At 40.1% G+C, this 25756-nt stretch overlaps 1 protein-coding gene across 4 annotated transcripts in view; it reads left to right on the forward strand.

The window, feature by feature from the left end:
• LOC129695648 (spermatogenesis-associated protein 6-like) overlaps positions 1-18569 on the forward strand; it is an 83698-nt gene extending 65129 nt beyond the window's left edge. For 2 of the 4 annotated variants that reach the window (XM_055632795.1, XM_055632797.1), the window contains exon 14: positions 16315-18569. The gene's annotated coding sequence lies outside the window, so the exon portion shown is untranslated. Of the gene's footprint in view, positions 1-2274; positions 2324-16314 lie in introns of those variants that run through there. The other 2 variants (XM_055632794.1, XM_055632796.1) reach the window with 2 other exon arrangements.
• Positions 18570-25756: the final 7187 nt, after the last annotated feature.

The raw sequence follows: 25756 nt of genomic DNA on the forward strand, positions 1-25756 counted from the left end.
GTATGCTACTAATAATGTTTTGATCCAATGTGTGATTTAATTGTAAATGCATAAGGAAAGTAAATAGTGAGTAAAACTGGCAGCTGTAATATCCTTGTTCATAGTACTAAAGCATTAGTTATCTGAATGTAACTGTTTTCACATATTGCCCAGCCAGAAAGACGATATTGGATATTGCAATATTTTTAAAATGTCATCAAAATACTTGAAGTAGTTACGGTATAATGCTTAAACAGGCAGGTAATAACAATTGTAAAAGCCTGAATAAGATAATTACGAAATTGCAAATAATGGCCACAGGAAAACAGTCAATATTGTCGGCTGTCCTCTCCTCACCTTGGAGGACCTACACAGTTCCCACTGTCTCAAGAAATCCTAGAACATTATAAAGGACATTTCCCACCCCGGACACTCCCTGTTTGAACTGTTGCTGTCAGGCAGACGGTTCAGATCAATGAGGACAAGGACAAACAGACTCAAAAACAGTTTTTATCCCACAGCAATAACTACACTTAATGTAGCCACCAAATGAGCGCAGGTGCGCTACATACCAAAGGGATTGTGCAATCGACAGAGAATGTATGGTTGTGTGTTTATGCTTGTTTTTTTCATGTTATTTATTTTAGTTGTTTATTTTAGATATTTCTCTTTTACGTATCGTTAGCTTTTAGATAATGTGTGAATGGTGCACTGACTGGTTGGCATTTTTAATTTCGTTGTACATGTTTACATGTTATAATGACAATAAAGAACCTATATACCTATATATATACAATAGGTTATGCTCAGGAACTATTTGAGAATCTTAGTTGTGGAGAAAACCATTGCCAGAAGGTGGCAATGTTTCTCACAAAACAAAAGGATGTCGCAAGAAACTTTCCAATAAGATATAGTGAAATAAAGATGCCAACAGATTTTTGTGTTGAAATGCAAGAACAAAAATTATTACGGAGAAAAATAATCTTGTGCAATCAATAGAACTTGAATGAATTTGATAGGGAAAAGATGATCCACACTGCTAAATTACGTTCTCAGACATAGAGTCAAAATCTACCCCACATCAATTAATTCTGGACATAACGCTGGAACTGACTGTTGTCATTGCAGGCACCCCCTGACTTGCATAATAAGCGAGTTATGTAAACGCGGACTTATGTAAACAATTCACAATAGGTGGTCCCGTTTCCTGTATGACCTGTGTTAATGCAACGAGAAGATGGTGAGGGCTTCCCATCCGCTTCATCGATATAAAAGCGTCAACCGAGCTCGCTGTTTTTCCTGTTTCAGCCACTTTCAGTGCAACACTGGGAAGGCAAGGGAGAACGAGGGAGTTGGTGGATAGCAACTTCCAGCTGAGTTGCTGACATCTACAAAGTGCACTAGCAAGCCCTTTTTCACCAGTTGCCACACCATTTTGTTGATGTGGCTGTTGTTGTGGCTCGCATTGTAGTCCCTGGCCCAAAGTGCTTTGTTCAGTATACGCTCGGTCACCGTAGAGCTCCATCCCCTCTCACCAGCTACCGGTTGTATCTGTCGGCCATCGCTTTATCCACTTCTCAACTTCCCCTCCAGCTGCCTCCTCCTCCTGAGTCGCCAACATGTTCCATGATGGAATAAAATGATGGCTACCAGGGAGAAGTGGCAGCTGGTGAGAGGGGAATGAGCCCAACGGTGATCGAGCACGTCCTGTCAATGGTAGCAGCCTGCAGAAAGCATTAACGGCCAGGAGCTACAATGTGAGCCGCAACTACAGCCATTTCAACCAGGCAGTGCAGCAGCAGGTGAAGGGCTTGGTGATGCAGACGGATGGCATTGCTGCCTAGATTTAAGGTGAAACGACACAAAGTGCTTGTGTAACTCAGCAGTCTCATTCAGTCTGAAGGAGGGTCCCGACCCGTACGTCACCTAACCATGTTCTCCAGACAACAGGTCCACGGACGATGCCATCGCCCCAGCCCTACACTCATCCCTAGAACACCTGGTTAAGAGAGACACCTACGTCAGACACCTATTCATAGACTACAGCACTGTCTTTAATCCCCTTATACCATCCAAGCCTATTACCAAACTCGTGGGTCTTGGTGTCAACACGCATCTCTGCAACTAGATCCGTGACTTCCCGACCAACGGACCCCAATCATTGTGAATGGAGGACATATCATCCTCTATGATAATCCTCAACATGGGCGTATCAGTTCTTAGCCCCCTTCTTTACTCCTTTTACACACACGACTCTGCAGCCATGCACAAATCTGTCAATTTTCAAATTTGCAGACAACACCACCATTGTGGGCCGGATATCAAATAATGATGAGACAGTGTATAGGAAGGAGATCGAGAACCTGGTGTAAAGACTACAGTCTGTCTACCTGTCTAGTCTACCTGTCTAGCCTTTCTCTCAATGTCAGCAAGTCAAAGAAGACAGTGATCAGCTTCATGGAACAAAGTGGTACACATACCCCAGTTTGCACTGATGGTGCCGAAGTAGAGATGGTTGAAAACTTCAAATTGCTAGGAGTCAATATCACCAACAACTTCTCCTGGACAACCCATATTGCAGCAACGATCAAGAAAGCACACCAACTAGAAGGCTTAGGAAGTTTGACATGTCCCCTACAACTCTCAGCAACTTCTACAGATGCACTATAGAAAGCATTTTATCGGGATGCATCACAGCTTTTTTTATGAACAGCTCCATCCAAGAACCCAAGAAATTGCAGCGAATCGTGGATGCAGCCCAGACCGGTGCACAAACCAACCTCTCTTCGATTGACTCCATTTATACCTCATGCTGCCTCGGCAAGGCCAGCAACATTAATCAAGGACGAGTCACACCCTGGCCACTCCCTCTTCTCCCCTATCCCATCAGGCAAAAGGATAGAAGTGTGAAAACGCACATCTCCAGATTTGGCGACAGTTTCTTCCCAGCTCTTATTGGGCAACTGAATCATCCTACCACAATCAGTGAGCAGTGCTGAACTACTATCTACCTCTGGTGACCCTCGGACTATCCTTGATCGGACTTTGCTTATTTTACTTTGCACTGAACGTTATTCCCTTAGCATGTATCTATAACCATATAACGCTCCATATAACAATTACAGCACGGAAACAGGCCATCTCGCGCCCAACAAGTCCATGCCGAACCCCGGCTTTTTTCCCCTTAGGCCCCACCTGCCTGCACTCGTACCATAACCCTCCATTCCCTTCTCATCCATATGCCTATCCAATTTATTTTTAAATGATACCAATGAACCTGCCTCCACCACTTCCACTGGGAGCTCATTCCACACCGCCACCACTCTGCGTAAAGAAGTTCCCCCTCATATTACCCCTAAACTTCTGTCCCTTAATGCTGAAGTCATGTCCTCTTGTTTGAATCTTCCACCATTCTCAAAGGGAATAGAAAGCTTGTCCAGGATCAACTCTGTCTATCCCTCTCATCATTTTAAAGACCTCTATTGCAGGTCCCCCCCTTAACCTTCTGCGCAGACCGAGAATAAAGACCTAACTTATTCAACCTATCTCTGTAACTTAATTGTTGAAACCCAGGCAACATTCTAGTAAATCTCCTCTGTACTCTCTCTATTTTGTTGACATCCTTCCTATAATTGGGCGACCAAAATTGTACACCATACTCCAGATTTGGTCTCACCAATGCCTTGTACAATTTTAACATTACATCCCAGCTTCTATACTCCATGCTCTGATTTATAAAGGCTAGCATACCAAAAGCTTTCTTTACCACCCTATCTATATGAGATTCCACCTTCAAGGAACTATGCACGGTTATACCCAGATCCCTCTGTTGAACTGTATTCTTCAATTCCCTACCATTTACCATGTACGTCCTATTTTGATTTGTCCTGCCAAGGTGTAGCACCTCACATTTATCAGCATTAAACTCCATCTGCCATCTTTCAGCCCATTTTTCCAAATGGCCTAAATCACTCTGTAGACTTTGGAAATCCTTTTCATTATCCACAACACCCCCTATCTTGGTATCATCTGCATACTTACTAATCCAATTTACCACACCTTCATCCAGATCATTAATGTACATGACAAACAACAAAGGACCCAACACAGATCCCTGAGGCACCCCACTAGTCACCTGCCTCCAACCCGATAAACAGCCATCCACCATTACCCTCTGGCTTCTCCCATTCAGCCACTGTTGAATCCATCTTGCTATTCCTGCATTTATACCCAACAGTTGAACCTTCTTAACCACCCTTCCATGAGGAACCTTGTCAAAGGCCTTACTAAAGTCCATATAGACAACATCCACTGCTTTACCCTCGTCAATTTCCCTAGTAACCTCTTCAAAAAATTCAAGAAGATTAGTCAAACACTACCTTCCAGGCACAAATCCATGTTGACTGTTCCTAATCAGACCCTGTTTATCCAGATGCTTATATATATTACCCCTAAGTATCTTTTCCATTAATTTTACCACCACTGAAGTCAAACTAACAGGTCTATAATTGCTAGGTTTACTCTTAGAACCCTTTTTAAACAATGGAACAACATGCGCAGTACGCCAATCCTCAGGGACTATTCCCGTTTCTAAAGACATTTAAAATATTTCTGTCATAGCCCCGGCTATTTCTACACTAACTTCCCTCAATGTCCTAGGGAATATCCTGTCAGGACCTGGAGACTTATCCACTTTTATATTTTTCAAAAGTGCCAGTACTTCTTTTACTTTGAACCTCATAGTATCCATAGCTACTCTACTAGTTTCCCTTACCTCACATAATTCAATATCCTTCTCCTTGGTGAATACCGAAGAAAAAAAATTGTTCAATATCTCCCCCATCTCTTTTGGCTCTGCAGATAGCTGTCCACTCTGTCTCTCCAATGGACCAATTTTATCCCTCCTTATCCTTTTGCTATTAATATAGCTGTAGAAACCCTTTGGATTGACTTTCACCTTACTTGCCAAAGCAACCTCGTATCTTCTTTTAGCTTTTCTAATTTCTTTCTTAAGATTCTTTTTACATTCCTTATACTCCTCAAGCACCTCATTTACTTCATGCTGCCTATAATTATTGTAGATCTCCCTCTTTTTGCGAACAAGATGTCCAATTTCCCTTGAAAACCAGGGCTCTTTCCAATTTTTACTGTTTCCTTTCAAACCGAACAGGAACATAAAGATTCTGTACTCTTAAAATTTCCCCTTTAAATGTCTTCCATTTCTCTTCTACATCTTTCCCATAAAACAAAATGTCCCAGTTCACTCCTTTTAAATCATCTCGCATCGCATCAAAGTTAGCCTTTCTCCAATCAAAAATCTCAACCCTAGGTCCAGTTCTGACCCTCTCCATAATTATATTGAAACTAATGGTATTGTGATCACTGGACCCGAAGTGCTCCCCAACGCATACCTCCGCCACCTGTCCAGTCTCATTTCCTAACAGGAGGTCCAGCACTGCCCCTCCTCTAGTAGGTACCTCTATGTATTGCTGCAAAAAACTATCCTGCACACATTTTACAAACTCCAACCCATCCAGCCCATTTACGGAATGTGTTTCCCAGTCTATGTGTGGAAAGTTGAAATCTCCCACAATCACTACCTTGTGCTTACTACTAATCTCTGCTATCTCCTTACATATTTGCTCTTCCAATTCTCGTTCCCCGTTTGGCGGTCTATAATACACCCCTATAAGTGTTGCTACACCTTTCCCACTTCTCAATTCCACCCAAATAGCCTCCCTAGATGAGCCCTCCAATCTATCCTGCCAAAATCTATACACAGTAAATGGCTAGATTGTAATCATTTATTGTCTTTCTGCTGACTGGATAGCTCGCAACAAAAGCTTTTCATTGTACCTCAGTACACGTGACAATAAACTGAGCTGAGATACTGCCTAACCTGCTGAGTTACTACAGCAATTGGTGCCGTTTTGTGCATTAACCAGCATCTGCAGTTCTTTGTTTCTACCTAGTTTTAAGATGATTCCGACATAAAATCTGACTTAGTAAAGGTTTACAGAACATAACCCTTACATCAGATGGAGAGTGTCTGTATTAAGATTTAAACGGCATGGGATCTTCATTAATGAAACAACATTTTTGATATCTACAAATACAACAGGATACAGGCAGTACAGGATAGCTTCGCTAATCAAACTTGTTGAAGCTTTCAAAGACTATCCACGCACCCTTCAAAACCAATAATATTTCCATGGCCAAGTCCCTCACTATTAATACCTTGGATATCACCATTCAACAGAAACTTAACTGGACCACCACAACAAAACAACCGGGCAGAGGCTGGTACCCTCTGGTATATTATTTACCATCCAATTTCCCAAAGTCTTTCTGACGTCTGCATGATGATGGACATTTGACTGACTTAGTGTAGCTCCAGCAACATTCAAACTCCATATCATCCAGGACAAGACAGATCCCTTATTTGGCACCTAGTTTTTCAGTCCGATAGGTTATTCATCTGAAGCCTATGTCTGTTTCTCACTGCCCATGTTACAGGGCATGCTGAGTACACGCAGTGCCTTCATTACGGGGTGGGGGAGAGGGTTGGTGTGTAGGAAGGAACTGCAGATGCTGGTTTAAACTGAAGATAGACACAAAAAGCTGGAGTAACTCAGTGGGACAGGCAGCATCTCTGGATAGAAGGAATGGATGTTGTTTTGACCCGAAAGGTCAGCAATTTCTTCTCTCCAGAGATGCTGACTGTCCCGCTGAGTTACTCCAGCTTTTTGTGTCTATCTTGAGAGGGTTGGTATTGTGTTTCTGAAAAACAATCTGCATTACAATTTTCAATAATGAGAAACCACACAAATCCACACATACATCAAGAAATGCAATTGAAAAAATAGTGCATATTTGTTTTGCTTTACACACATATTCCATGAGAACAAATCTCTATTCAGCATCTCAGAGGACTTCTTGTTAGGTTCCACAGACTTTGGGGAAGTGGAATAGATGGATGAGTTGCTGCAGTGTTGTGCTCTCCTTCTGTTATCTTTTACAGATATAGCATTTTTGGTTCTTTTCCAGGTTTTTTAAATATGTGTCTCAGATGTTTAGATTAAGGACCCAACTCCAATATGCATTGATTTATTCGATTGTGGCATGTTGATATCTCTGCCAAGGAAGATACATATTGCCTTGAGTAGCTTATGAGGCCATTTCAGAGAGCAGTTAAGAGTAAACCACATGGGTAGATCCAAAGATCAGGTAAGGGTGGCAGTTTTTCTTCTCTGATGGATATTCAAGGTGACTTACAGCTTTGCTGCTGGATGGGATGACTTTTTCCACAGATGGCTCTTCCATTTTCGTAACTAAGCACATACTTACAGCTCTTTAACAAGTCACGTTTACTACTGAGCAGAATCACATTACCGATAGTTTTAATTTTTTTTAGTTCCAGCTATTCCAGAGGAAATACTTTTCATTGAAACCTTTATCATTTTAAGACCGCAGTTTGAAACCCCTCAATCTCAATCTAATCTCAACAGCCATGAACTTGGTCTGTACAACATTCTCAGAATGTGCCACAAGTTTAATTGACAATTCTGTCAATTCTAACCTATTGCATGCCAAAAATTAAGCTGCATGATCACTTGATTTCCCCCTTAAAATGCATACTTTGAAATAGCATTAAAACAAGCAATTTCTATACCTTTATTGTTGTGATGTTGTTCAATGTGTGCAAACATTGAGTTCAGCTATTAAAGTGAGCAGTTCTGTTTTGAATAATTTTTCATTATGTACTTATTGAATGGAAGATGGTGATAGCAATAGAATTCCGAGAAGGTTCTCACAGGTTATTACATCTTTTTCTCTTCATAAAAGAGTAAAAAAATTACAAAAGCCATAAAACTACCAATCGCCTCTTAAAAAATTCCACCACTCCTTCCACCACCTATCCGTTTCCTTGCTCATAGTGAATGACTTAGATCAGTGTGCAATGAAATATCACCCAGTAGATGGTAGCATTTACTTCAACATTTCCCTTCCTTTACCACTGCCCTTTTAGTAGAAGGTGATGAAACTCGCACTTCTGAACATGAGGTGGAGCTGATGGCTGCAAAGTATGACGCATTGGGTGGGTTTGACCTGCACTCAGATGAACAACAAATGAAACTGATGAAGCGCTATTTAAGTTTGTTCTGACAATCACTTTCTTCCTGTGGGTCTTGAACATAATTAAGGTCATCAGCTTAAGTTCTGGGGTCATGTTGTTCCTTATGCTTCACTTGTTTTGGAACTTACAGTAGTATTAAGATCTATTTTTTTTAAATCCACATTATCTGACATGCCTACCGTTCAGTAACTGCACTGTACTTGAATTGTATGGATTCATAAAGTTATTCAATACTGAAACAGGCCATTTTGCCACAACATGTCCATGGTGACCAATATGCTTATCTATGCTAATCCCATTTAACTGTAATTGCCCTATGCCTCAAAATTTTCCTATTGATGTACTTGTCCAAATATTTTTTAAACATAATTTTTGTAACTGTCTCCAACACCACCTCTGGCAACTTGTTCCAAGTACCACAAAACTTTCCCCCTCAGATCCCCTTTAAATCATTCCCCTCTCCCTTCCAGGACAAGGGGTCACAGCTCCAAGTACCACACAACTTTCCCCCTCAGATCCCCTTTGCCACAGAGGGTAGTTGAGGCCTCTCCCTTTTAAAGGGAGTTAGATGTACCCACTAGGGGATCAGGGGTATGGGAGAGCTGCCCTACGGGATGGTTGGAAAATGATCATATTGAATCGGTGACTCGAACCCCCCCCCCCCCTCCTGCACCTAATTTCTATGTTTCTATATCTGCCCCCTTACCATTTTATAAATCTCATAAAAAGGTCACCCCCCCCCCCCCCCTCTTCTCCTCCTATTCTGTTCCAGGTCACCCTTCAAATAGTGCAAGGAAAATAGTGCAAGCCTATCCATTTGCTCCTTATAACACAAACCCTCCACCTCCAGGCAATATTTCTGTAAAGCTGTTCTGCACCCTCTCCAGCTTAACTACAGCCTTCCTCGAGTGTGGTAACTAGACAGCACAATACACTAAGTGCAGCCTAAACAATGATTTGTACACATGTAACGTGGCATCAACTCCTATTCTCAATGACTCAACCGATTAAGACGTATTCCATAATCTTCTTCATTATTCTGTCTAACTGTATTGCCATTTTCTAAGAACTATATAACAATAACATGCCCCAGGACCCAGGCATTCATTGTGCATATCCTGGTTTTACTTCCTGAAATGCATCACTTTGCATTGTCTTAGTTAAATTCCAACAACCATTCCCTTGCCCAATGTACCAGTTGATCTAGATCATGTTGTAATCTTAGACAAATGCCTTCACCATTCACTGTACCACCAATTTCGGTGACACCAGCAAACTTATTAATCATGCCATTTGCATTATTTTTCAACTGGTTAATACATGGTAAACCATAAAGGACCAATCCCTATAGCACACCGCCAGTTGCAGATCTCCAATCTGAAAAACGATCTTCCACTGTCAACTATCTAATTTAGTTTCCAAATAGGTGAAGTCCATATAGACAACATCCAGCACCCTGCCTTCAACAGTTCTGTTGGTCACTTGCTCAAAAAACTCAATCAAATTTATGGCATGATATCTCAAGGGATTTGTGGCATGACATCTCCCATGAACCTAAGCTATACTGACTATCCCTAATCAGTTACTGCCTTCCTGAATGCAAATAGATCCTGTCTCTTCACTGTACTTACATAAATGTGACAATAAACTAAACCCAAACTATCATAATCCCTTCCAGTAATGTTCCCACCACTGATCGTAAGGCCTACCAGCTTGTAGTTCTCTGGCTTGTCCTTGCAGTCTTTCTTAAATAAAAACTCAGCATTGGCCATCTTCCAGTCTTCCAACACCTCACCAGTGGTTAACAAAGATACCAAAAATCTCTACCAGGTTCCCAGCAATCTATTCCCTCACTTCCCACAAGGACCTAGGGAACCTGGTCAGGCCCTGGGGGTTTTCCACCTTTATCTGTTTCAAGACTGCCTCTTACATTATTTCAATATGCCTCAGGATGTCACTGTTCTCTTCTCAGAACTTTTTCATGAGTTTCTGTGTTGTAAATATGGATGAGAAATATTCATTTAAGACCTGGAATCTGTGGAATTCTTTGCCACAAAAGGCTGTGGAGGCCGTCAGTGGATATTTTTAAGGCAGAGATAGATAGATTCTTGATCAGTACAGGTGTCAGAGGTTATGGGGGGGGGAAGGCAGGAAAATGGGGTTGGGGGGAGAGATAGATCAGCCATGATTGAATTGTGGAGTAGACTTGATGGGCCGAATGGCCTAATTCTACTCCTATTCCTAATTACCTTATGACCTTGCTCATTCTCCACAGACAGATTCCCACAATGATCCGTAAATGGATGTAATCTCTTCCTAGTTACTCTTGTTCTTAATATACTTGTGGATTTTTTTTAGGATACTCCTTTACCTTATCTGTCAGGGTTTTCTCATGTTTCCTTTTTCCCACCAAATATCCTTCTTAAATGTATTCTTATATCGCTTAAAGTCTTCAGGAGTTTTGCTTGATTCCATCTGCCTGTGCCTGACATAGTACTCCTTTTTCCTGATCAGATCCACAATATCCTTTATCAATCAGGGTTCCCTAATCATGCCAGTCTTGTCCTTCACCCTGACATGAACATGCTGGCCTGAACATTTCCCATCCCACATTTAAAAGTACCTCATTTGCAAGTTTGCAAGTTTCTGCTTATGCATCAAAATTAACCATGCCCCTTTTAGGACTTGTGGATCAGTTGATCCTATCTTTTTCCATGTGCAAAACACAAAATGTTCAAGGTACTCAGCAGGTCAGGCAGCATTTGTGGAGGGAATGGATACAGGATGATTTTAGTCAGAATCCATCTTTACAATGATTGTAGTGGTTTGGGGGTGGGGAGGGAGGCGGTGAGGGAGATCGCGGGTGGGACAAAGCCTGGTAACTGATAAATGGATAGAGGTGGGGGTGGGGAGGGGGGAGAGTACTGTTTTTATTAACACAATAACTTGTCAAATTCCACCTGGGTAGCTTACAACCCAACAGTATGAACATTGAATGCTCCAATTTCAAGTAATACCCCAACTCCCCATCCCCCTTCTTTCCTGTGCCACCCCCACCCCCACCCTGGTGTGCACCCATTTCTCCCATTATCCTGCCCCTAAGCCGCAAACTCTTCCACCTGTATCCCTCCCCCTGACTTTACATTTCACTCCTCTTCTTCCTCAAGTGATTCCCTTTTGTCTCTTTTCATCTCTAACCTCTGTTACTTACTCCACCATCTTCCAATCAAATCTCCCTTACCAGTATCCATCTATCACTTGCCAGGCTTTGTCCTGTCCCACCTCTCTTTTCCAGCTCTTTCCCCCCTACTACAGTCAGGCTTTGGGTCCAACCCAAAATGTCACTTATCCATTACTTCTATAGATGCTGCCTGACCCACTGAGTTCCTTCAGCAATTTGTGTTTTGCTCAAGCTTCCAACATTGCAGTTCCATTCTTTGTCTCCATTTTTTTCCTATAACTGTCCAGAAACAAATAATTATGATCACTGGGCCCAAAGTACTCCTACACAATTTATATTGTCTTTTCTGGTAATAAATAAATATAGCATTTTTGTCACAATTCCACTTCTTGCCATCTATTTCAGTCAAACCTTCACACTGAAGTAAAAGCAGAAATAATCTGTAAGTCAGTATGAGGTTGGAAACCATTTATCAGAAATGGGAAATAGAAAAAGCAAGTTAGTTTTCAGCAATGGAAATAGTGTGGGGCTGGTTGGCAGAACAAATAAAACATTTCTGATATAGTGGGACCAAATGAGTGAATGTTGCAGTTACAGTAGCAGTTAGCAGTACTTTTGATGCTATTTTGTGCAATGTGTTAATAGCAAGGCTATGGAAAAGACTGCAGGCCAGACTATGTTTGCAGAAAAAGAAAAACTGAGAATACAATATTGAGTCTGGAAGACTGCGACGTGCCTGCATGGAAGATGTGATACTGTTGCTCAAATTTGCATTCAGTCTTGTAACAGTGTATAGATCAGTCAGAGAAGGAATAGGATGGAGAATTAAAGTGAAAGATAATTGGAAGCTCAAGGCCCTGCTAAATGTTTCCAGTATTTTTTTCTTTTTTATTTCAGATTTGCAGCACCAGCACTTTTTTTTTGTTTGTTTTTAAATTTGTGCCCTTCTGTCAAACCATTTGAGGCCAGATGGGATAGAGTTCTGTGCACATGTTTGTATTCAATCTCTCTGAGTAATCCAAGTAACTCTGAAAGACCATGTGGAGCAAAAATAATTCTGAAATAGTCACATGCTGTAGATATTCATCAAAATGACACTGATTAGTTTGAATGTGTACCTACATGATCATGCATACTTTACATTGGTGTACACTTTCTTGTTGTGGTGGTGGAACAACAACCCTGGATCCATAAAGAACTGCACTAGTATTTGTACTTGTGCATTTTTCTATAATATGAAAATTATGTATCACCTTTTCTTTATCTTTGCAAGTACATTGGATATGTCCATGCATCCACAAGAGATGGAAGGTTTACAATTCATTGTAGCAACCTGTTTTGTGCCTGGCATGTATTCCAACCATGATGCAATTTAATATGGGACTACACCTGTGCATCTGCATTCTGACTTTCTAGAGCATAGTTAAATGAGAAAATGTAAGTGCCACTTGTGATATCCCCATGGAATCACAAAAACAAACCCTGTGAAGTTTGCAATCCTGATGCCTTGCAAACAACAGCTAAATATCTTTGGTTACACAAAAAAGCTGGAGAAACTCAGCGGGTGCAGCAGCATCTATGGAGCGAAGGAAATTGGCAACGTTTCGGGCCGAAACCCTTCTTCAGACCCGCTGAGTTTCTCCAGCTTTTTTGTGTAACCTTCGATTCTCCAGCATCTGCAGTTCCCTCTTAAACAGCTAAATATCTTTGGTTGTGAATAACATTGTTCTGCTGATGCTTTGCATCGCAGTCGCTTTTCAGTCAAATTTCCTTTATCCTGCGTAAATTATAACAAAATAACATCAACACCTTGTCACTGAAGTCAGCAAGACAAAGGAGATAGTGATCGACTTCAGGAAACAAAGTGGTTACACATGCCCCAGTTTGCATAGATGGCATCAAAGTAGAGATGATTGAAAACGTCAAATTCCTAGGAGTCAATATCGCCGACGTCGTCTCCTGGACCACCCATATTGAAGCAACGATTAAGAAAGCACACCAACACCTCTACAGCTACTTCCTTAGAATGCATAGGAAGGTTGGCATGTCCTCTACAACTCTCACCAACTTCTACAGATGTGTCATAGAAAACATTTTATCAGGATGCATCACAGCTAGGTTTGGGAACAGCTCCTTCCAAGATCGCAAGAAATTGTGGAGGCAGGCCAGAACATCGCACAAACCAACCTCCCTTCCATTGACTCCATTTATACCTCATGCTGCCTCAGCAAGGCCAGCAGCATAATCAAGAACTAGTCGCAACCTGGTCACTCCCTCTTCTTTCCTCTCCCATCGAAAACACACACCTCCAGATTCAGGGACAGTTTCTTCTCGGATGTTATCACGCAACTGAATCATCCTACCTCGACTAGAGAGCAGCCCTGATCTATCTACCTCATTGGTGACTATCCTTGACTTTACTGGCTTTACCTGACACTAAATGTTATCTATATACACTGTAAATGGCTCGATTGTGATCATGTATTGTCTTTCCGCTGATTGGATAGTATGCAACAAAAGCTTTTCACTGTACCTTGGTACTCTTGACAAGAAACTAAGCTGAAACTAAACTGAACTGTGTATTATACCAGGATAGCATAATATCTTCACTGGGTTATAATAAATATGTTGTAATCTTAAAGTGAGCAGACAAGCTCACATGGCTCTGGAGAACCAAGGCACCCTTTAGCTCTGTCAAACTGGTTGGACTAGATGCATCCAACATTATTTTCTACGTAGTTTTAACCTTTCCTCAACTGAGTGGTGTCCTTCTATCAGTCCAGATGGCTTACTCTGAGGCCGCGAAAATACCTAGTCACTGGCAGCCAACCAGAAAAGGGCCCCTTTTTTGCCACTCTCTGCCTTCTGCCATCTAGCCAACCTGCTATCCATGCTAGTATCTTCCCTCTGATGCCACGGGCTCTCATCTTCTTAAGCATTCTCACGTGCGGCAACTTATCAAAGGCCTTCTGAAAGTCCTGGTAAACCACATCCACCAACTCTTTTGTCTGTCCTACTATTTGCTTCCTCAAAGAATTCCTACAGGCTCGTCAGTCAAGATCTCCCTTTCACAAAGCCATATTGCCTTTGGCCTATTTTATCATGCTTCTAAGAAACCTCATCTTTTATGATGGACTCTAAGTTACCAGCATTTTACCAGGCTGCTCTCCCACAGTAGGACTTGAGCATTGGGAAGTTGCTGCTCATGCTGTTTTTGAAATTTCAACATCCATCTGCATTATAGTTGGGGTCCACAAGTATGCAAACAGAATTGGTTGGCGATTCCTGAGAAGAACATAATGGCTCCATGGTCTTTGAAAAACCCAATGGTGCTTGAATATTCAATTCTCTCAGTGATTCAGTTTAATCTTTCTTGCAAACTCCTCAATGCAACTGGTATTTCATTGTCATACCCATCAGTTTTCTTCCAAAGATTATTGTCATAATCCTACCTAAGCTTTTTGCTGCAGGGCTGGTGCCCTCAGGTTGGCACCTACCCTTTTTCCTTGCCCGAGTTATAAACCATGTGCTCATTATTTCATTCGGGGTATTCACAAGGGCATTTCTGATTGAAACCATCCTCAAATTTAAACATATTTGAATCTGACCTAATGATGGCTATTGTTAAATTAGGTGAAGAAATTACTGTCTTCTTGCTGTCTCAGTATGGATCTACCTGGTTGGAATACTTGGATACATGAAATGAAATTGATACCAATTTAAGTTTGTAGAGTAGAGAAATAAAAGTGCACAATTCCAGTCTCTTGTCAATCAGAAGAGGTAGGAGATGTGGGATTTGAGAACAAGGGATAGATATGATAATGACATCATCTTCAATATGTTCAGCCAATCTAATTGCTATGCCCACACTTATAATCATTCTAGTAATGATGAGGATCATCGGCTCCATGTGAATTAAGATATACAAGCTAACATTTCCCTCTATACTGTAATTCACTCCTGCTGTATCTAGTTGTATACCAGGTTGTTCAGCGAGGGAGATTAGTGTCAGTGTTTGGTTATCATGACTGCCATAGGTGAAAAGCTTGCAGTAAGTTTGCAGTCTGTACAAATTTTGTACAGCATCTGTGGAAAGAGAAAACCAGTTAACATTTCAGGATGAGGTAAAGTTCTGCTGAAGGGTCTTCAACCTGAAACGTCAACTCGGCTCTTTCCACAGATTCAGCTTGACCGGTTGAGTTCTTCCAGCATTACTATTTTTGATAGGTATTTATAATTTGATCACACATAATAGTTGTGAAGAAGGGCCTTCGCCTGAAACGTCACCCATTCCTTCTCTCCTGCTGAGTTACTCCAGCCTTTTGTGTCTACCATAGTTCACTAAACTTGCTGCACTCTATTTATATCTGCACTCCAAGCAATTTAGACCCCCCCTTATGACCAATTCATATTCCCAATTTCTTCAAATCAATTCTATCCATCACTAACATGGCTCTCTCTGGGACAGCCATATAGGCAAAGTTTTCCGATTCTTTTAACTTCTCCTTAACTTTTGATAAAGGATAATGATTATCCCCAAATCACTAAATCTGTTTGAGAATCTGCTGTCCATAAAATCGGAATCAAAGGGCCACATCATACCTGGGTACTTTTCAACTGCTTTTAAGAATGTGTCTCAGTGTTCAATTGTAGACTCAGTGAAGTCAATAAATGCCCTTGTGGTCAAATATAAATTATGCCTTGTGTTTTTGAACCATGTCCTCTAATTGAATTGACTTTCTAGTCTTTGCATACTGATGTTGATATTCATCTATAACAGCTACCATTTTAATTCTAGCCTACATTAAATTAATATATAAATAAATTTATTCATGAAGGAAACTGACTTTCATCATAAAAATAACTATATTTCCTATACATTGTTTACAACACGTTTAAGTTTGTTGCTGCTCAAATGTTATTTAGATCTTTTACATGTTAACTATTTACATCTATTAAACTTTATGGGGAAGTAAAAACTTCCATTTTAATTGTTTTAACAACTTGTCATTCACAGACTACTACGAACAAGATCCTCCTGGATACAATGGTCCTACAGGACATGGACAAATAAATAAGCGTAATTCTGTCAACAATGTGTAATGTAGTTCTCTTATCAGCTATTATTTCACATTCAGTGAACTGTTGTGGGTAATATAAAATATTATTGCTGTACACTGATACTCTGGATTTGAATAACTGGTTTGGCTTCATGTCAAATGGATTTTTAAGTTATTTTTTGGTTTGTTAAATTAAGTTAGATTAGGTAATTAACTGCATCAATATGGAATGTTAGGAATTGCAATGTTATACTGCACCAATAGGGCACAACATTCCTGATGGTTTCATGTCCTCAAGAGGCCTAATTGCTGATTAATGTTAGTTGGCAAAAGACAACAGACTAAACCAGCAGTAGCTTGTCAGCTCAGCAATGTTCAAGGGCCACTCAATATATAATCCTTTCTAACTAAAGGATTTGCTGACTTAATATACCAACTTTAATGCATAGCTTTTTTAGGTGGCTCTCTTTAAAACAAGGGCATGCATTCCGTGCTTATTTATGGACTGTCAGACAAAGAATGGAATGGGTGGCTTATTTAATTCGCATCACTACCAAAAGCCAAGAATATCTCTTCCCTAGCCTTAAGTAATTTATAGCATCTGCAGTTAGCTGAAAAGCTGACTGCCCAATTTTCTCTCATCTCAATCTTGGTTTAGTTCTGGGTATTCTACTACAAGCCAGAATATTAAAATTATTGCAACATTTGCAATACCAATTAATTTACTTGCCCTCCATTTTATAACATTTGCAAGATTTTACTTTCTGATTATTTTGAAAATAAAATATCTTTTGGGCCCAAATATATTTCAATGCAGGATGTCATAAGACACATTCATAATCAAGTGCAATAATGAATTTAGTTGTTTTGTTATTATGATACCATGGTTTGAGATACAGGAGTTATTTTGAGTGGGGAATAGGCAGAGCAGGATATTGAGGATCACAAACCGATAATGCCCAATTCAGAGCAAGCAGTGTTGTGCTGGTGCTAACCATGGCTCACCATATAACCATATTTGCTGGGATATTAGCCCAAGGCTTGCTCTTCTCAAATTGTGCAGTGCAGGAGTTGTGAAGCTGAGGTTCTGTGCATAAATTGTGAGAAATTCTTGGGAAGTGCTCAAATATTGTGCAAACATAATTTCTATTGGTTTTATTGACCTGTTCGGTATTCACTGGAGGAACAGAACATTAAAACAATCCATTATTTGCTTTTTATTTAAAAAAGTGATTGTTGGAATTACTGTGCAGATTCAGATTCAGCATCTGTTCCAGCTGGAACCTGGTGCAAAAAGAAAACTGTTGGAGGAATGCAGTGGGTCAAGTAGGCGAGTTCCTCCATCAGTTTTTTTTTCTGCTCCAATCTACTATTTAACTTGCTTTGTTGTTGTTTCAAATCTTTATTTGAAATAAGTTCAGGAGAATCAGCATGATCTGCAAATTCTTTGCATTTTATTTTATTCTTATTGCCATCAATATAAAACGATTCAATCCCAGAAGATTAGTTGTCTACTGGATCTCATCAGGAGGCCACATCGAATTTAGACAGCAGCTGGAGAGTTATAAAATGTGTTTTGAAAGTAGTTGCTGGAGACCAGGTGAACTGTTTCAGAGTAACTGGACGAGCTGCAAGGGGCAAAATGAATGGAAATGTGTGGAGGAGCATAGTGATTCCCACGTTAAAGATATCATATATTTCCACTTGCCTGAATTTTCCTACTGCTAGAATGAGAATGCAGAAGGTTCGACCTAATCCGACCTATTCTGTGCAGATTCAGATTATAAAAAAATCAGCCAGGTCAGTGATACCATCAGAATCTGATTTTCATAGTTATAGAAGACTCCCATCATTTTAGAATATAACAGAAGGAAGGGTATTAGAAATAGCCAGTTAGAAACATAGAAAATAGATGCAAGGGTAGGCCATTCGGCCCTTTGAGCCAACACCGCCATTCAATATGATCATGGCTGATCATCCAACATCAGTACACCATTCCTGCATTTTCCCCATATCCCTTGATTCCTTTAGCCCTAAGTGCTAAATCTAATGCCCCTGTCCCACTTAGGAAACATGAACGGAAACCTCTGGAGACTTTGCGCCCCACCCAAGGTTTCCGTGCAGTTCCCGGTGGTTCCTGGAGGTTTTTGTCAGTCTCCCTACCTGCTTCCATTACCTGCAACCACCTGCAACCTCCAGGAACCGCACGGAAACCTTGCAAAGTCACCAGAGGTTTCCGTTCAGGCTTCCTAAGTGGGACAGGGGCATAACTCTCTCTTGAAAACATCCAGTGAATTGGCCTCCATTGCCTTCTGTGGCAGAGAATTCCACAGATTTACGTCTTTCTGGGTGAAAAAGATTTTCCTCATCTCAGTCCTGAATGACCTACCCCTTTTTCTTAAAACATGACCCCTGGTTCTGGGCTCCTCCAACATGGGGAACATTTTTCCTGCATCGAACCTGTCCAATCCCTTAAGAATGTTATATGTTTCTAAATTCCAGTGAATACAAGTCCTGTCGACCCATTCTTTCATCATATGTCAGTCCCGCCATTCTGGGAACTAACTTGGTTAACCTACCCTGCATTCCCTCAATAATAAGAATATCCTACCTCAAATTAAGAGTCCAAAACTGCACATAATATTCCAGATGCAGTCCCACCAGGGCCTTGTACAATTGCAGTAGGACCTCTTTGCTCCTATACTCAAATCCTCTCGCTATGGCCAACATGCCATTTGCTCTCTTCACTGCCTGCTGCACCAGCATGCTTACTTTCAGTGAGTGATGTACAAGGACACCCAGGTTTTGTTACACCTCTCCTTTTCCTAATTTGACACCATTCAGATAATAATCTGCCTTCTTGTTCTAGCCAATAATGAAGGGTTTTCTAAAGAAACTTGGAGGCAATGCACACGATATTTAGTCCGTCTGCCTACCACTAGCCTCTGTCTGAATAATTCTCTGCCAACACATTGAGAGAAGTTACAAAAGCACTTTTGTCATGATTATCTTTCACAGTAACATGCTGCTTGGATTTCAAGTTTTTGATTGTTCCTCCCCTTGCTCTGTATTAACATTTGATTAATCTGTTCCACATTTCTTTTGTGTGCTTAGAGACATTTCATCATCCGACATTGAACCCCTGTTTTTAAGCTAACCCACTTTCTGAGGTCAGTCCAGTTTAAAGTCGCATACTCGATTTGTATCTCATGTGATTTTCAGTTCCATTAAAGTCAATGAAGCATAAAATCAGTGCAAGTGTACCTCACTCTCATAGGGTGGAATAGGTTAAAAAGAAAATTAGAGCTAAAGGCTGTGGAAAAAACTGCCATAATGTTTCCCAATAGCTAGATTGCAAGCTTGATCTTTATAATTGATCTATTCGACAATGAATATCAAGAGCAAGGTGCCAGAACCTCATAAAATATGTTTGAATTTGCTATCCCTGCATTTTGCTGTGAAGTCAGCTGATTATCCTGCAAGCCTGCCAGCTATCATGATGTTGCAGACCCAATGTTCACTTTGTCAGCCCCAGAAAGCCATGTCTTAACAAGCTGACCAACTATTGATTTTTGTCAAATCGTACTGCTTTGGAGGTTTGCTATATCCTAAACGGCAATGCAAACCAGAACATAAATATTAAGAGAAAAATGGCACCTAAGCAGAAACTTTTTTTTAAAAATCACCTGTTCCATTAATAAACTATGAAATGTTATTAAAACTTGCATCCCAAGTTTCTTCATGAGACATATCAGCCGAGCAATTGCATTGTGCTCTGCCAGGGTGTTATAAGCCACATGATTCATTTTCAATGAAAAATTAATCAAAAAGGAAAAGCAAGGACATTGCAAGTGGCTGAATGTCACTTCTACAAAGCGTTGTGCCCTCTGTCCGTCTGCCATGATAATGCATAGGGAATCTGTACAATAGCGTCCAACTAGGGATTCTGTACGTTGGAATGCCATACAATATTTAAGATCCAATATGTGTGGTCTACAGACCACCTATGGAAAGGCAGGCTTGTAAAACTTGCTACAGTGTAAAGTTCAGGGGTGCCAGCCTGAGGAGGCCCAGGCTCCAGAGTCCAATACTCAGTTAGGTATTTAAATTAAATACACATCCATTGCAAAGGATTCCCCTCTAGCGGCCACCACTTTCCTTATTCCACCAACCATCGCACCCACCAATTTGTAACCAGCCTATATCCCCACCAAGGTCCAATTACCAATTTCTTCTTTATTCTTATCCATGGATCTTTTGGCCCAGCCCTTACTCTTCTTCTGAACATAACATCACCCCACTACCAGTGACTCAACCAGATCCCCATTCCACCTCAACTGATTCTCTATTTCTTCCTTCACAGTTCAGCTCTCCCTACCCAGACAAACTCAGATTTTGCTGAAGTGCCATTGTATAGTATTTTGCCCAAACAAATCTCCAAAGAGATACTAATATGTCAACAAACATTTCAATAATTGGTCAGTAATTTTATGACCCAATTTATGCAATTTTCATTGTTTGCTCTACAGTGACTATTCTCTGCAGCATATGAATTTAAAATTTATTCCATGGATTTGAGCATAAAGGTCAATCCTGGCACTTCAGTGTGATACTGTTGGAGATGACATGTTTCAGGAGGAGAACATCGAACCTCGCCTAATCTGCTCTAAACATAGATGTAATGATTCCATATTGCTGTGTAAAATAATGAAATGGGGTTTATCCTAGCTGATATCCCTCACCTGAAGGCAGATTTTTTCAGAGCTCTGACTGGGAAGTTTATTAGTGCAATCTGTGCATGGAAATGTTCAAATAAGGCTATAGCCAGGTCTAGGAGGTTGTAGGAGAGAAAGGGGCAGAGGCAGGAAGGAGAGTCATTAATTGGTTTTAAATGTAGAGTGTTTGAGGTGAAAGTCAGCTGCTGAGGATCATGGTGAGAGTTGGATAATCAGGGACCATGATTATTGGTGAGGTGAAGATCAGTGATGATGTGTTTCTCTTGGTGTTGGAGCTGGTAGGTGCTTGAGTTGGAGATCAATACTGGTGTGAGAGTAAAGCAATGGGCATAGCAGAAAAAGGTGGAAATCTGATAATCAGAAAATTAGATCATCGGTTGGATTATCATAGCTGTGCTGCAACTTGGTATATTGAAACTCACTTCTGCATGAGTGGCCCATGAATAGCACTGAAAATCCCAGATTGGCATCCAGACATGCATGGTTGAATATTAGTCTATCTACCAGCCATGATCGAATGGCGGAATGGACTCTATGGACTAAATGGTCTAATTCTGCTCCTATGTCTTATCTTATATCCACAATAATCTGTGTATATAATGTAAGTTCACAGTGGACCCTGGAATAATAATCAAGAATTCACAATCCACATAATGTTTCAAATTTTCATTAATACCATACTTTGCATAGAAATTAGATTGGATAGTGCACAAAAATACACTACATAATCACACAAAAAATGATGCAACAGCTTTTTACTTTAATGATTTATTATGTGTTATTGTGAGGTTGTGAAAGGCATTGTGTTTTTTTAATACAATTGTATAATATTTTTTAAGAACAATGTGGTTTTGTCCATTAATTTGCATTTTCTTTACTGATTGCCTCACTTTCTCAAATTATTTTGCAATGTTTTTCATATATGTATAAAAATACTTAAAATACTTAAAAATCATATAAGAATAACATAACTTAAACCTAAAATCTTCTGATCAAATGGTGTTAGCGAACAGTTTTGAAAATTATGAGTAATCAAAAGAATATAATGAAATATGCTGTATTATCATGCATATGATAATAATTGATTAAAATTGTTCACCTATAGGACAAACAAATGAATATACAATGTAATAATTTAAAAAAAAACATTTATTGTTAATTGTGTTATTTTATTCTTTACTTACTCCGAATTATTCAAATGCTATGTTTAAAGTCAAATCAAAAATATTCTTATCAATCAGCATTGATCTTTATGTATATAGACCCAATTGTTTACATTTACAAATAAACATACACATGTGATTTTGCTGATTTCTTTACATGATGTTCTTTTTTTAAAGAGGGTTCCTAATTTTGTGGTTTTTAAGTTAATGTGTTCATTGTTTTAAATGGATTGGTAATCCAATCTGAATCTTGTTGAATTAAGGTGGGAAATGACAATGGATAATTTCTGGAAGTAAATTATTTTATAATAAAGCTTTATATTGCCCACAATAGACTTGAACAGAGAAAACAAAGGAGAGAAAGGGATTTTTTTTTGTTTGGTGTTGCGTGAAGATGACCCATCCTATATAATTCCATTCGATAAATAGAAATTGTGCCTAACAAAAGTTTCAAGAAATTCATAGGGAAAGCAGATTAAATTTAATATTTATAGAACAAATAAAATCAGCAAATCTGGGGAAATAAAGATAATTTAGGAAATTATCAAGACAAATATTTCACTCCTCAGTTTCCCACTCTACAGTGAAAAAAGTCCCAGCCTATCCAGTCTTCCCTAACAACTCAAGCCCTCCGGTCACGGTAACATCCTCATGAACCATTTCTAGTTTAATGACATCCTTTCGATAACTAGGCAAAGAGTACATGCCAAATGCTTTCTTCACCTCCCTTCCACCCATGTCGCCACTGTCAGGGGATTATATACCCCAGGTCTCCCCAATAGTCTACAGGCCTCTACCATTTACTGTTTGAGTCCTGTCCTGGTTCAACTAACCAAAACGCATCGCCTCACACTTGGCCCAAGTGATAGAAATTTGGTTACTCAATACAGGTACCATTGAATGTCACGGGTAGAACCTTCTTGAAAATGATTACTGCCTGATAATTTGGTGACATGAATTTTGCTTGCTGCTTATCAGCTCATACCTTGATGTTGGCTGTCCTGCAGAGAGGCATAGTTGAAAGAATTGCTGAGATATTGTGAATGGAATTGAACATCATAATGCCATTTTTGGAAGCAGCTTTCTTTCTGTCCCCTTTTTCTTCTCTTCCATCTACCTTCATCCATCATCTACCTGCTATGCCTCCCAGCTCCATCCCTCTTCTTTCCCACCTGGCTTCATAAGCCTCTCTCCCATCCACTAATCACCCCTTGCTTCTGTCAACCACTCTCCCTCTGTTTATTCTGATTGTATTCAGACTGAAGAAGGATTTCAACCCGAAACAACACCAATTCCTTCTCCCCAGAGATGCTGCCTGTCCCGCAGAGTTACTCCAGCATTTTGTGTCTACGGTAGGTCATATACCCTGTTTCTGTGTTATATGACCCTGTAAACTTTCATCTCCACGATAAATAACAATTACATTTATATAAAAATTCATGCTTTGTAAATGTGTGAGAGCATTTTACAGGGTGAGGTTTGAGTCAATTAAATACACGTATTGCACAAAGATTTATACTTTGCATATGTGAAACTGCAGGGTTGAAATTCAAATCAATTTAAATGTCACCAATTGTGCAAACTTTTGATTTGATATTGTTATTTTAGGAGATATCTCATGCAAATTGAGATGTTGAAAAACAACTTTTCACATCACTAAAACTCAAAATATCAAGGTAAAAAATTATGTTAATATTCAAGCAAAGTTGTAATTCCTACCCAGCCATTTTGAGCCATAATTATGCAAGTTATAAACCTTGTGGAACTTGCATTGCAATGGGAATGAAGTGCAAGAAGAAGGCCAGCAAGGTGGTGTTCACAGGCATCATTCATTGCTTGCTGGTTGTTTGAGTAATCCTCTTTGAGCTCATCTGGGCAACATCTAAAAGACTAAAGTTGGCGATTCCACTGCGTCACCAATACCTTGTCCCATACCTCACCGACTAGAAACTAACTTGGATCAACCTTTAATCACTGGCCACTAAGACATCATAGGAATGTAATATTCTGTTACAAGGGACTGAGTTCCTAACTTCACAGAGAATTTTCTACTAAATACTAATCAGAGTAATGCACTCCCTCCTCGATCTACCCCCACCAGTCTGTGACTGCAGCTGCCGATTGTTTGCCAACTTTTGCAAATGATAGAGGGAATTGTTTGATTGAGTACTTTGCAATACCTCCCATCAGTGGCGGACAAGGTCTAAAAATATCGGTTGCCAGGCGACAAAGGGGGCCCACTTGATATAGGGGGCCCACTTCATCAGGGGCCCACTTGCCATCGGGAAAGCTGACACCCTGGCCAGTCCGCCACTGCCTCCCATGTGATCTGTCTGCCATGGTTGAGTAGTTGGAAGTTGAGGCTGTGATGTGTGTGACTAACTGTAAGTGAGTAGCTCAGCAGGTCTCTGGAGAAAAGGAATAGGTGTCGTTTCGGGTCGAGACCCTTCTTCAGACTGAGAGTCAGAGGAAAGGGAAATGAGAGATAGAGATCGTGATGTGGGGAGATAGAGAACAAATAAATGAAAGATATGCAAAAAAGTACCGATGATAAAGGAAACAGGCCATTGTTATTTGAGTGCTAGGTGAGAGTAAGAAAGAGTAAGAGTTAAAGAGTAAGAAAAAGGAAAGTTGGACTGCTTGAAAATAATGCAGGAGAAGTGATAATGGGGAATAAAGAAATGGCAGAGGAGTTGAATAACTTTTATCGCATCAGTCTTCACAGTGGAAGACACTAGCAACATGCCTGAAATTCAAGAGAGTCAGTGGGTGGAAGTTAATGAAGTGGCTATTACTAGGGAGAAGGTGCGAAGCTGAAAGGGCTGAAGGTGGATCAGTCACATGTACCAGATGGAGTGCAACCTAGGGTTCTGAAATAGGTGGCTTTAGATATTGTGGAGGCATTGATGTAATATTTCAAGAATCACTGGGGTCGGGAGTGGTTCCAGATGATTGGAAAATTGCCAATATTACCCCGCTGCACAAGGAGGGAGGGAGCAAAGCAGAATAGTGGGAACTATAGGCTGGTTAGTCTGACCGCTGGTTTTAGGATGAGGTTATGGAGTACTTAGAAGTTCACGATAAAATAGGCCATAGTCAGCATGGCTGTGAAGGGGAAATCTTACCTGATAAAATCACTGGAATTTGAAGATGTAAATAGTAGCAATGTTACAAAATTTTGAGATTTTAAAAATCAAGTCTGCAATTTATCTCATCAGATAAAGCATAAAAATAGGTTTAATTTGACACATAATTCACTTTCATATCTCAAGTATTTAAAAAGTTATGGTCATTTTCATACTCGGAAATTAGCATCTTGTTCCCTATTGATTTTCTATGGACATAACAAAAAAGCTGTGATCGTGGACAGTCAAAAGCCCGTAACTTTCTTAAAAATTAAGAGAACTGAATGAAATTTTCAGTTATCATAGATTGAAGCATTCTGAAACAAATATAAAACAATCATACTTAGATGACCTGAAATTAAAGCATAGAAATTA

The sequence above is a fragment of the Leucoraja erinacea genome, chromosome 3 (genome assembly GCF_028641065.1).
Source record: "Leucoraja erinacea ecotype New England chromosome 3, Leri_hhj_1, whole genome shotgun sequence".
NCBI classification, from domain to species: domain Eukaryota; kingdom Metazoa; phylum Chordata; class Chondrichthyes; order Rajiformes; family Rajidae; genus Leucoraja; species Leucoraja erinaceus.